Source organism: Oncorhynchus masou, chromosome 5 (genome assembly GCF_036934945.1).
Source record: "Oncorhynchus masou masou isolate Uvic2021 chromosome 5, UVic_Omas_1.1, whole genome shotgun sequence".
Taxonomy (NCBI): Eukaryota; Metazoa; Chordata; class Actinopteri; order Salmoniformes; family Salmonidae; genus Oncorhynchus; species Oncorhynchus masou.
The window spans coordinates 62,229,345-62,243,060 of NC_088216.1; positions in this window are offsets into that span (position 1 = coordinate 62,229,345).

The window sequence follows — 13,716 nt, forward strand, 5'->3', positions numbered from 1 at the left end:
CCAGGAGTTTTTCCTGACACCATGACTCTGACCAGGTAAAACTCCTGGTCCCAGACCTTTTCCTGGTCAGATCACATGGGACATTTTCCTGCTTTACTCCTGAGACATGATGTGTTGCAATTTGCGTCCCAGCTCATCATCTGGCATCCAGCGAAAGATGTCACTGGCCCGAAAAATTCCACACCCCTGCCTTCTCTGATCAAATCACTTTTCAGTGGATGAAACATAAAACACAGCACAGGGAGCTGCTACTGGGCGTGCAGCTAAACAGATATAGCATCAGACTACTTGTTAATATATTATACCAGGTTAACCTAGATAGGATCTGGACTCTTGGCAGTATGCTCAAATGTTGGACTAGCTGCATGTCCATGCAGCTTATATACTGTACTGTACTACCCTGTGGAACACTTTCCCATATATTTGGGATGGAAGCCTGCAGATTTCTCCTAATGCATATAACTGCGTCTACACAACAGTGGTCCATGGACTCAGCTCTACTTTAAACAACATGAGGTATGGAAAGTTCTGGCAAACAGGTTTTGGGGTACAGTATTGCTCTAAAGATGAAGGATTTACACCATGAAAGCCAGTTATTCTCCTCTGGTGGCTAACGCCTGGAGGTGGTCTTCTTTTTCAGCACTACAGATAACACAGGAAGATGCAACACAACATACACAACACAACAGACTGACCTCCAGCAGGCAGGGAGAGGGCAAGATGAAGAGGGAGTCGGGGGAAGGGTGTATTATGGAAGGAGAGGACAGGGAGGGAAGGAATGGAAAGGGACAAGACAGGGAGAAAGAAAGAGAGTGACTGTGCAAGAATTAGAAAGAGGAGGTCAGGTTAAAAGTGAGAATTCGGTAGAGCTAAACGAGTTGGCAATATTGTGTATGTATACGAGCCTTTGACCGCCGCTACAGATATCTGCAGGGAAGTTTTGGGGAGTATTATTTTAAACTTTTGACGCTGATTGTTTTCAATGGGTTTGAATAGTCTGGCGTCACTGGGGAGAGGAGAGTGGGAGAAAGAGAGGAGAGGAGAGAGGGTGAAAATGTGGTTCCAATCACTCACAAAGATGCTTTTGTTCTGCGGCTGAGGCCCTCACTCTCTTAGTGAGCCCTCAGGAGCCTGCAAACTGGAGCTCTCCTCTCATCACAGGCCTTATTATACTGAAGATGACTGCACTTCCAGTTACAGTTTGGGTGGTTGCTACAGCATGGACCTGGGAGGGGCATTTATTACAACTAGCTGCGAACTAGGTGACATAGGGTGACATTTAGCTGACACAGGGTTACATTTAGGTGACATCGGGTGACATTTATGTGACATTTAGGTGATATAGGGTGACATTTAGGTGATATAGGGTGACATTTAGTTGACACAGGGTGACATTTAGGTGACATGGGGTGACATTTAGGTGACATTTAGGTGACATGGGGTGACATTTCGGTGATATAGGGTGACATTTAGGTGACATAGGGTCATATAGGGTGAAATTTAGGTGACAAGGGGACAGGTGACATAGGGTGACATTTAGGTGACAGGGTGACATTTAGGTGGTATAGGGTGACATTTAAGTGACAGGGTGACATTTAAGTGACAGGGTGACATTTAAGTGACATAGGGTGACATTTAGGTGTCATGGTGACATTTAGGTGACAGGGTGACATTTAGGTGATATAGGGTGACATTTAAGTGACATAGGGTGACATTTAGGTAACAGGGTGACATTTAGGTGACAGGGTGACATTTAGGTGATATAGAGTGACATTTAAGTGACATAGAGTGACATTTAGGTGATATAGGGTGACATTTAGTTGACACAGGGTGACATTTAGGTGACATGGGGTGACATTTCGGTGATATAGGGTGACATTTAGGTGACATAGGGTCTTATAGGGTGACATTTAGGTGACAAGGGGACAGGTGATATAGGGTGACATTTAGGTGACAGGGTGACATTTAGGTGATATAGGGTGACATTTAAGTGACATAGGGTGACATTTAGGTAACAGGGTGACATTTAGGTGACAGGGTGACATTTAGGTGACAGGGTGACATTTAGGTGATATAGGGTGACATTTAAGTGACATAGGGTGACATTTAGGTGACAGGGTGACATTTAGGTGACAGGGTGACATTTAGGTGATATAGGGTGACATTTAAGTGACATAGGCTGACATTTTGATAGCACAAAAATGCTTTTTAAATTATCTTAATACCAATTGTATCCAACATGAGTATATTTAAAGCCATTATTCTATTAGCATACTTTATTGGTATGTTTGTGTGTATGTCACACATTTTGTCCTGACCACAGAGTGAGAGCACAGTCGGCCTCTTCTCTTAATTTAACCCAACCAAACTGATCTGAGCTGAGGAAAGTAACCAAAATAGATGTCATGTTTTGTTTAGAGTGAGTCAACATACAGGAGAGCAAAAACAGCCTCCACGCACGCGCACGCACCGCACACACACACACACACACACACACACACACACACACACACACACACACACACACACACACACACACACACACACACACACACACACACACACACACACACACACACACACACACACACACACACACACACACACACACACACACAGAGGCAGCGAGAGGTCTCTGTACAGTATGAGCTGCACTCAGTGTTTCAGTGTTCCTCTCAGAGCTACAGCTAATAGCTAGCCAAGGCCCTGCCGGAGAGGCTTTATCCTCTTCCTCTAACACACACACCTTCATACACACTCATACGCACGTACCACGCACACACACATGCGAACCAGCATAAATACATGCTCACATACACACCTGTTACATAAGCACATAAATTCACAAGCCAATAGAATGCACACAGACACATAAACTCCACCCCTAAAGAGGTTTGGCTTGTACAGAACTTCTCTCCAGATAATAGTAAGAAATACTTTAATATGAATTAGTTACACGTCTGCGCCAAACAATACTGAACCAAGAATGAGATGTCTGTGTGTTGCCCTGCACCTTGGCTCACCTTGTGTACCGTACAGAGTTTCTATTTAGTATGCATACGACAGTGTATGTTTGTGCTTCTTTAGTATGCATACGACAGTGTATGTTTGTGCGTCTTTAGTATGCATACGACAGTGTATGTTTGTGCGTCTTTAGTAGGCATACGACAGGGTTTCTCCCAAACCAAACGTTACAGGGATTTAAGCGCCAAGAACACATTTCCTCCCTTGTGACTAACAGAACAGTTCACAAAAAGCACCAGATTAAATCAAGTTTAAACTCTCCAAAAACATTGAACAGTATAAAAAAACATCCCTGTGGCAACAGATCCACAGTGGCGCGCCGAGGTTTACAAATAAGCTTAAGGGCATGTTTCAAACCCTGAGGAGAGGGAGATGGGGGAAGATGGGGAAACGTAGTGAATGAAAGAGGTGGAGAATGAAGGATGGAGAGAGGAAGAGAAGAGAGGGTTAAGAGAAGAGAGGGTTAAGAGAAGAGAGGGTTAAGAGAAGGGGGAGAGAGGGCTAAGAGAAGGGGGAGAGAGGTAGGGAAGGAGAGAGGGTTAAGAGAAGGGGGAGAGAGGTTTATGAGGAGAGAGGGTTAAGAGAAGGGGGAGAGTGTTAAGAGAAGGGGGAGAGAGGTAGGGAAGGAGAGAGGGTTAAGAGAAGGGGGAGAGAGGTGGGGAAGGAGAGAGGGTTAAGAGAAGTGGGAGAGAGGGTTAAGAGAAGGGGGAGAGAGGTAGGGAAGGAGAGAGGTTTAAGAGAAGGGGGAGAGAGGTAGGGAAGGAGAGAGGGTTAAGAGAAGAGAGGGTTAAGAGAAGTGGGAGAGAGGGTTAAGAGAAGGGGGAGAGAGGTAGGGAAGGAGAGAGGGTTAAGAGAAGGGGGAGAGAGGTTAAGAGGGGGGAGAGGGTAGGGAAGGAGAGGGGTTAAGAAGAGAGAGGTAGGGAAGGAGAGAGGGTTAAGAGAAGGGGGAGAGAGGGTTAAGAGAAGGGGTAACAGGGTGACAGAGTGACAATCACATAATTGGTGAAGCAAAGGGAAATTCTAAATTGATATGGGAGAATCTAAAAAAGTTAACAGGGAAAGACCATAGTAACACTGCAAAAAGACTAGAAATCATGGTGAATAACAATCTAACACAGGATGCAGTCGAAATAGCAATAGCCTTCAATTCCTACTTTATTGACTCTGTCAGGGTACTGACACAGAACCCCTCCACTGGTTTCTTGGGCTCAGTGCTAGTGAATGACACTCAACCTGTCTTCATCATAAGGGAGGTTTCTGAGTCAAAGGTGAACAAGGTGATTAGCTCACTAAAGAACTCTAAAGCCAAAGATGTGTTTGGGATGGACTCTACCTTTCTTAAAAACTACAAAGAGTCACTCATTGGCCCCATTAGTAAGGTCACCAACACATCTATTGGTTTCGGTGTGTTTCCAAGGGTATGGAAGTCGGCCATAATAACGGCCATCTTTAAATCAGGCGAGCCCTGCTGACGTGAGTAACTACAGGCCCATTAGTATACTACCTGTGGTGTCAAAGGTTGTTTAAAAGTGTGTAGCAGAACAACTGATTGCCCACCTCAACAACAGCCCCTTCACATTACACTCCATGCAGTTTGGCTTCAGAGCGAAACACTCCACAGAAACGGCCAACTGCTTTCTTCTGGAAAATGTGAAGTCCAAGATGGACAAAGGGGGTGCTGTTGAGGCTGTGTTTCTGGACCTAAGGAAGGCTTTTGATACTGTTAACGATGAGATTCTCATCACAAAATTGTCCAAGTTCAACTTTTCCCCTGATGCCTTGAGATGGATGAAATCATACCTTGAAGGCAGAACTCAGTGTGTCAGAGTGAGCAATGAGCTGTCGCCCACTCGTAGCTATGATGTGGTCGTGCCCCAAGGGTCAATACTGGGGCCCCTCCTGTTCAGCCTGTACATTAATGATCTGCCTTCTGTCTGTACTGGGTCTGAAGTTCAAATGTATGCAGATGATACAGTGATATATGTGCATGCAAAGAGCAAACAACAAGCTGCACAAGAACTCACTACTGTAATGGTGCAGGTTACAAAGTGTCTCATTGACTCGTGTTTGCATCTCAATGTGAAAAAAACTGTTTGCATGTTCTTCACAAAGAGGGCAACAGATGCTACTGAGCCAGATGTCTATGTGTCAGGGGAGAAGCTCCAGGTGGTATCCGATTTTAAGTACCTTGGCATCATACTTGATTCCAACCTCTCTTTTAAAAAGCATGTGATAAAGGTAATTCAAATAACTAAATTCAACCTAGCTAATTTCCGATTTATACGAAATTGTTTGACTACAGAGGTAGCAAAACTGTACTTCAACTCTATGATACTCCCCCACTTAACATACTGCTTGACTAGTTGGGCCCAAGCTTGCTGTACAACATTATAACCTATTCAGTCTGTCTACAAACAGGCTCTCAAAGTGCTTGATAGGAAGCCCAATAGCCATCATCATTGTCACATCCTTAGAAAGCATGAGCTCTTGAGTTGGGAAAATCTTGTGCAATACACCGACGCATGTCTTGTATTCAAGATCCTTAATGGCCTGGCTCCCCCTTCCACTCAATATTTTTGTTAAACTGAAAACCCAGACATATGGCAGCAGATCCACAAGGTCTGCCATGAGAGGTGACTGTATAGTTCCCCTAAGGAAAAGCACCTTTAGTAAATCTGCATTCTCTGTGAGAGCTTCCCATGTTGGGAATACACTGCCATCAGACACACATAACTGCACCACATATCACACTTTCACAAAATGCTTGAAGACATGGCTAAAGGTCAATCAGATTTTTGAACATGGTCCCTAGCTGTGTGTTGCCGCTTTCCAATTTGTCTGTTGTCTGTAGCTTGTGAGGTGTGGAAACACTTTGTTGCTTTTATGAATTTTGTCTTGCTGCTTTTTGTTCTATGTTGCTCTGTCTGTATGCTACGTCTTGCTTGTCCTATGTTGCTCTGTCTGTATACTATGTCTTGCTTGTCCTATGTTGCTATGTCTTGCTTGTTCTATGTTGCTATTGTCTATATTGTAATTGTTTTTAATAACCTGCCCAGGGACTGCGGTTGAAAATTAGCCGGCTGGCTAAAACCGGCACTTTTACTGAAACGTTGATTAATGTGCACTGTCCCTGTAAAAATAAAAATAAACTCAAACTCAAACTCAGGTAGGGAAGGAGAGAGGGTTCAGAGAAGGGGGAGAGAGGTAGGGAAGGAGAGAGGGTTAAGAGAAGGGGAGAGAGGGTTATGAGAAGAGAGGGTTAAGAGAAGGGGGAGAGAGGTAGGGAAGGAGAGAGAGGGTTATGAGAAGGGGGAGAGAGGTAGGGAAGGAGAGAGGGTTATGAGAAGGGGGAGAGAGGTAGGGAAGGAGAGAGGGTTAAGAGAAAGGGGGAGAGAGGGTTATGAGAAGGGGGAGAGAGGTAGGGAAGGAGAGAGGGTTAAGAGAAGGGGGAGAGAGGTAGGGAAGGAGAGAGAGGGGTTAAGAGAAGGGGGAGAGAGGGTTATGAGAAGGGGGAGAGAGGTAGGGAAGGAGAGAGGGTTATGAGAAGGGGGAGAGAGGTAGGGAAGGAGAGAGGGTTAAGAGAAGGGGAGAGAGGTAGGGAAGGAGAGAGGGTTAAGAGAAAGGGGAGAGAGGGTTAAGAGAAGGGGGAGAGAGGGTTATGAGAAGGGGGAGAGAGGTAGGGAAGGAGAGAGGGTTAAGAGAAGGGGGAGAGAGGGTTAAGAGAAGGGGGAGAGAGGTAGGGAAGGAGAGAGGGTTAAGACCGGCACTTTTACTGAAACGTTGATTAATGTGCACTGTCCCTGTAAAAATAAAAATAAACTCAAACTCAAACTCAGGTAGGGAAGGAGAGAGGGTTCAGAGAAGGGGAGAGAGGTAGGGAAGGAGAGAGGGTTAAGAGAAGGGGGAGAGAGGGTTATGAGAAGAGAGGGTTAAGAGAAGGGGGAGAGAGGTAGGGAAGGAGAGAGAGGGGTTATGAGAAGGGGGAGAGAGGTAGGGAAGGAGAGAGGGTTATGAGAAGGGGGAGAGAGGTTAAGAGAAGGGGGAGAGAGGGTTATGAGAAGGGGGAGAGAGGTAGGGAAGGAGAGAGGGTTAAGAGAAGGGGGAGAGAGGGTTAAGAGAAGGGGGAGAGAGGTAGGGAAGGAGAGAGGGCTAAAACCGGCACTTTTACTGAAACGTTGATTAATGTGCACTGTCCCTGTAAAAATAAAAATAAACTCAAACTCAAACTCAGGTAGGGAAGGAGAGAGGGTTCAGAGAAGGGGGAGAGAGGTAGGGAAGGAGAGAGGGTTAAGAGAAGGGGGAGAGAGGGTTATGAGAAGAGAGGGTTAAGAGAAGGGGGAGAGAGGTAGGGAAGGAGAGAGAGAGGGTTATGAGAAGGGGGAGAGAGGTAGGGAAGGAGAGAGGGTTATGAGAAGGGGGAGAGAGGTAGGGAAGGAGAGAGGGTTAAGAGAAAGGGGAGAGAGGGTTATGAGAAGGGGGAGAGAGGTAGGGAAGGAGAGAGGGTTAAGAGAAGGGGGAGAGAGGTAGGGAAGGAGAGAGAGAGGGTTAAGAGAAGGGGGAGAGAGGGTTATGAGAAGGGGGAGAGAGGTAGGGAAGGAGAGAGGGTTATGAGAAGGGGGAGAGAGGTAGGGAAGGAGAGAGGGTTAAGAGAAGGGGGAGAGAGGTAGGGAAGGAGAGAGGGTTAAGAGAAAGGGGAGAGAGGGTTAAGAGAAGGGGGAGAGAGGGTTATGAGAAGGGGGAGAGAGGTAGGGAAGGAGAGAGGGTTAAGAGAAGGGGGAGAGAGGGTTAAGAGAAGGGGGAGAGAGGTAGGGAAGGAGAGAGGGTTAAGAGAAGGGGGAGAGAGGGTTAAGAGAAGGGGGAGAGAGGTAGGGAAGGAGAGAGGGTTAAGAGAAAGGGGAGAGAGGGTTATGAGAAGGGGGAGAGAGGGTTAAGAGAAGGGGGAGAGAGGTAGGGAAGGAGAGAGGGTTAAGAGAAAGGGGAGAGAGGGTTAAGAGAAGGGGAGAGAGGGTTATGAGAAGGGGGAGAGAGGTAGGGAAGGAGAGAGGGTTAAGAGAAGGGGGAGAGAGGGTTAAGAGAAGGGGGGGAGAGGGTAGGGAAGGAGAGAGGGTTAAGAGAAAGGGGAGAGAGGGTTATGAGAAGGCGGAGAGAGGTAGGGAAGGAGAGAGGGTTAAGAGAAGGGGGAGAGAGGTAGGGAAGGAGAGAGGGTTAAGAGAAAGGGGAGAGAGGGTTAAGAGAAGGGGGAGAGAGGGTTATGAGAAGGGGGAGAGAGGTAGGGAAGGAGAGAGGGTTAAGAGAAGGGGGAGAGAGGGTTAAGAGAAGGGGGAGAGAGGTAGGGAAGGAGAGAGGGTTAAGAGAAGGGGGAGAGAGGTAGGGAAGGAGAGAGGGTTAAGAGAAAGGGGAGAGAGGGTTAAGAGAAGGGGGAGAGAGGTAGGGAAGGAGAGAGGGTTAAGAGAAAGGGGAGAGGGGTTAAGAAGGGGGAAGAGGGGGAAGGAGAGGGGTTAAGAGAAGGGGGAAGGGTAGGGAAGGAGAGGAGGGTTAAGAGAAAGGGGAGAGAGGGTTAAGAGAAGGGGGAGAGAGGGTTATGAGAAGGTGGAGAGAGGTAGGGAAGGAGAGAGGGTTAAGAGAAGGGGGAGAGAGGGTTAAGAGAAGGGGGAGAGAGGTAGGGAAGGAGAGAGGGTTAAGAGAAAGGGGAGAGAGGGTTATGAGAAGAGAGGGTTAAGAGAAGGGGGAGAGAGGGTTATGAGAAGAGAGGGTTAAGAGAAGGGGGAGAGAGGTAGGGAAGGAGAGAGAGAGGGTTAAGAGAAGGGGAAGAGAGGGTTAAGAGAAGGGGGAGAGAGGTAGGGAAGGAGAGAGGTAGGGAAGGAGAGAGAGAGGGTTAAGAGAAGGGGGAGAGAGGTAGGGAAGGAGAGAGGGTTAAGAGAAAGGGAAGAGAGGGTTATGAGAAGAGAGGCTTAAGAGAAGGGGGAGAGAGGGTTATGAGAAGAGAGGGTTAAGAGAAGGGGGAGAGAGGTAGGGAAGGAGAGAGGGTTAAGTGAAGGGGGAGAGAGGTAGGGAAGGAGAGAGGGTTAAGAGAAAGGGGAGAGAGGGTTATGAGAAGAGAGGGTTAAGAGAAGGGAGAGAGAGGGTTAAGAGAAGGGGGAGAGAGGTAGGGAAGGAGAGAGGGTTAAGAGAAAGGGGAGAGAGGGTTAAGAGAAGGGGGAGAGAGGTAGGGAAGGAGAGAGGGTTAAGAGAAAGAGGAGAGAGGGTTATGAGAAGAGAGGTTTAAGAGAAGGGGGAGAGAGGGTTATGAGAAGAGAGGGGTTAAGAGAAGGGGGAGAGAGGGTTAAGAGAAGGGGGAGAGAGGTAGGGAAGGAGAGAGGGTTAAGGGAAGGGGGAGAGAGGTAGGGAAGGAGAGAGGGTTAAGAGAAAGGGGAGAGAGGGTTATGAGAAGAGAGGGTTAAGAGAAGGGGGAGAGAGGTAGGGAAGGAGAGAGAGAGGGTTAAGAGAAGGGGAAGAGAGGGTTAAGAGAAGGGGGAGAGAGGTAGGGAAGGAGAGAGGGTTAAGAGAAGGGGGAGAGAGGGTTAAGAGAAGGGGGAGAGAGGTAGGGAAGGAGAGAGGGTTAAGAGAAAGGGGAGAGAGGGTTATGAGAAGAAGAGAGGCTTAAGAGAAGGGGGAGAGAGGGTTATGAGAAGAGAGGGTTAAGAGAAGGGGGAGAGAGGTAGGGAAGGAGAGAGGGTTAAGTGAAGGGGGAGAGAGGTAGGGAAGGAGAGAGGGTTAAGAGAAAGGGGAGAGAGGGTTATGAGAAGAGAGGGTTAAGAGAAGGGAGTGAGAGGGTTAAGAGAAGGGGGAGAGAGGTAGGGAAGGAGAGAGGGTTAAGAGAAAGGGGAGAGAGGGTTAAGAGAAGGGGGAGAGAGGTAGGGAAGGAGAGAGGGTTAAGAGAAAGAGGAGAGAGGGTTATGAGAAGAGAGGTTTAAGAGAAGGGGGAGAGAGGGTTATGAGAAGAGAGGGTTAAGAGAAGGGGGAGAGAGGGTTAAGAGAAGGGGGAGAGAGGTAGGGAAGGAGAGAGGGTTAAGGGAAGGGGGAGAGAGGTAGGGAAGGAGAGAGGGTTAAGAGAAAGGGGAGAGAGGGTTATGAGAAGAGAGGGTTAAGAGAAGGGGGAGAGAGGGTTAAGAGAAGGGGAGAGAGGTAGGGAAGGAGAGAGGGTTAAGAGAAAGGGGAGAGAGGGTTATGAGAAGAGAGGGTTAAGAGAAGGGGGAGAGAGGGTTATGAGAAGAGAGGGTTAAGAGAAGGGGGAGAGAGGGTTATGAGAAGAGAGGGTTAAGAGAAGGGGGAGAGAGGTAGGGAAGGAGCGAGGGTTAAGAGAACGGGGAGAGAGGGTTAAGAGAAGAGAGGGTTAAGAGAAGGGGGAGAGAGGGTTAAGAGAAGGGGGAGAGAGGTAGGGAAGGAGAGAGAGAGGGTTAAGAGAAGGGGAAGAGAGGGTTAAGAGAAGGTGGAGAGAGGTAGGGAAGGAGAGAGGGTTAAGAGAAAGGGGAGAGAGGGTTATGAGAAGAGAGGGTTAAGAGAAGGGGGAGAGAGGGTTAAGAGAAGGGGGAGAGAGGTAGGGAAGGAGAGAGGGTTAAGAGAAAGGGGAGAGAGGGTTAAGAGAAGGGGGAGAGAGGTAGGGAAGGAGAGAGGGTTAAGAGAAAGAGGAGAGAGGGTTATGAGAAGAGAGGTTTAAGAGAAGGGGGAGAGAGGGTTATGAGAAGAGAGGGTTAAGAGAAGGGGAGAGAGGGTTAAGAGAAGGGGGAGAGGGTACGGAAGGAGAGAGGGTTAAGGGAAGGGGGAGAGAGGTAGGGAAGGAGAGAGGGTTAAGAGAAAGGGGAGAGAGGGTTATGAGAAGAGAGGGTTAAGAGAAGGGGGAGAGAGGGTTAAGAGAAGGGGGAGAGAGGTAGGGAAGGAGAGAGGGTAAGAGAAGGGGAGAGAGGGTTATGGAAGAGAGGGTTAAGAGAAGGGGGAGAGAGAGGGTTATGAGAAGAGAGGGTTAAGAGAAGGGGAGAGAGGGTTATGAGAAGAGAGGGTTAAGAGAAGGGGGAGAGAGGTAGGGAAGGAGCGAGGGTTAAGAGAACGGGGAGAGAGGGTTAAGAGAAGGAGGGTTAAGAGAAGGGGGAGAGAGGGTTAAGAGAAGGGGGAGAGAGGTAGGGAAGGAGAGAGAGAGGGTTAAGAGAAGGGGAAGAGAGGGTTAAGAGAAGGGGGAGAGAGGTAGGGAAGGAGAGAGGGTTAAGAGAAGGGGGAGAGAGGTAGGGAAGGAGAGAGGGTTAAGAGAAGGGGAGAGAGGGTTAAGAGAAGGGGGAGAGAGGTAGGGAAGGAGAGAGGGTTAAGAGAAAGGGGAGAGAGGGTTATGAGAAGAGAGGCTTAAGAGAAGGGGGAGAGAGGGTTATGAGAAGAGAGGGTTAAGAGAAGGGGGAGAGAGGTAGGGAAGGAGAGAGGGTTAAGTGAAAGGGGAGAGAGGGTTATGAGAAGAGAGGGTTAAGAGAAGGGGGAGAGAGGGTTAAGAGAAGGGGGAGAGAGGTAGGGAAGGAGAGAGGGGTTAAGAGAAAGGGGAGAGGGGTTAAGAGAAGGGGGAGAGAGGTAGGGAAGGAGAGAGGGTTAAGAGAAAGAGGAGAGAGGGTTATGAGAAGAGAGGTTTAAGAGAAGGGGGAGAGGGTTATGAGAAGAGAGGGTTAAGAGAAGGGGGAGAGAGGGTTATGAGAAGAGAGGGTTAAGAGAAGGGGGAGAGAGGGTTAAGAGAAGGGGGAGAGAGGTAGGGAAGGAGAGAGGGTTAAGGGAAGGGGGAGAGAGGTAGGGAAGGAGAGAGGGTTAAGAGAAAGGGGAGAGAGGGTTATGAGAAGAGAGGGTTAAGAGAAGGGGGAGAGAGGTAGGGAAGGAGAGAGAGGGTTAAGAGAAGGGGAAGAGAGGGTTAAGAGAAGGGGGAGAGAGGTAGGGAAGGAGAGAGGGTTAAGAGAAGGGGGAGAGAGGGTTAAGAGAAGGGGGAGAGAGGTAGGGAAGGAGAGAGGGTTAAGAGAAAGGGGAGAGAGGGTTATGAGAAGAGAGGGTTAAGAGAAGGGGGAGAGAGGTAGGGAAGGAGAGAGAGAGGGTTAAGAGAAGAGGAAGAGAGGGTTAAGAGAAGGGGGAGAGAGGTAGGGAAGGAGAGAGGGTTAAGAGAAGGGGGAGAGAGGGTTCAGAGAAGGGGGAGAGAGGTAGGGAAGGAGAGAGGGTTAAGAGAAAGGGGAGAGAGGGTTATGAGAAGAGAGGCTTAAGAGAAGGGGGAGAGAGGGTTATGAGAAGAGAGGGTTAAGAGAAGGGGGAGAGAGGTAGGGAAGGAGAGAGGGTTAAGTGAAGGGGGAGAGAGGTAGGGAAGGAGAGAGGGTTAAGAGAAAGGGGAGAGAGGGTTATGAGAAGAGAGGGTTAAGAGAAGGGGGAGAGAGGGTTAAGAGAAGGGGGAGAGAGGTAGGGAAGGAGAGAGGGTTAAGAGAAAGGGGAGAGAGGGTTAAGAGAAGGGGGAGAGAGGGTAGGGAAGGAGAGAGGGTTAAGAGAAAGAGAGAGAGGGTTATGAGAAGAGAGGTTTAAGAGAAGGGGGAGAGAGGGTTATGAGAAGAGAGGGTTAAGAGAAGGGGGAGAGAGGGTTAAGAGAAGGGGAGAGAGGGTAGGGAAGGAGAGAGGGTTAAGGGAAGGGGGAGAGAGGTAGGGAAGGAGAGAGGGTTAAGAGAAAGGGGGAGAGAGGGTTATGAGAAGAGAGGGTTAAGAGAAGGGGGAGAGGGGTTAAGAGAAGGGGGAGAGAGGTAGGGAAGGAGAGAGGGTTAAGAGAAAGGGGAGAGAGGGTTATGAGAAGAGAGGGTTAAGAGAAGGGGGAGAGAGGGTTATGAGAAGAGAGGGTTAAGAGAAGGGGGAGAGAGGGTTATGAGAAGAGAGGGTTAAGAGAAGGGGGAGAGAGGTAGGGAAGGAGCGAGGGTTAAGAGAACGGGGAGAGAGGGTTAAGAGAAGAGAGGGTTAAGAGAAGGGGGAGAGGGGTTAAGAGAAGGGGGAGAGAGGTAGGGAAGGAGAGAGAGAGGTTAAGAGAAGGGGAAGAGAGGGTTAAGAGAAGGTGGAGAGAGGTAGGGAAGGAGAGAGGGTTAAGAGAAAGGGGAGAGAGGTTAAGAGAAGAGAGGGTTAAGAGAAGGGGGAGAGAGGGTTAAGAGAAGGGGGAGAGAGGTAGGGAAGGAGAGAGGGTTAAGAGAAAGGGGGAGAGGGTTAAGAGAAGGGGGAGAAAGGTAGGGAAGGAGAGAGGGTTAAGAGAAAGAGGAGAGAGGGTTAGAGAAGAGAGGTTTAAGAGAAGGGGGAGAGAGGGTTATGAGAAGAGAGGGTTAAGAGAAGGGGGAGAGAGGGTTAAGAGAAGGGGGAGAGAGGTACGGAAGGAGAGAGGGTTAAGGGAAGGGGGAGAGAGGTAGGGAAGGAGAGAGGGTTAAGAGAAAGGGGAGAGAGGGTTATGAGAAGAGAGGGTTAAGAGAAGGGGGAGAGAGGGTTAAGAGAAGGGGGAGAGAGGTAGGGAAGGAGAGAGGGTTAAGAGAAAGGGGAGAGAGGGTTATGAGAAGAGAGGGGTAAGAGAAGGGGGAGAGGGGTTATGAGAAGAGGGGTTAAGAGAAGGGGGAGAGAGGGTTAAGAAGAGAGGGTTAAGAGAAGGGGGAGAGAGGTAGGGAAGGAGCGAGGGTTAAGAGAACG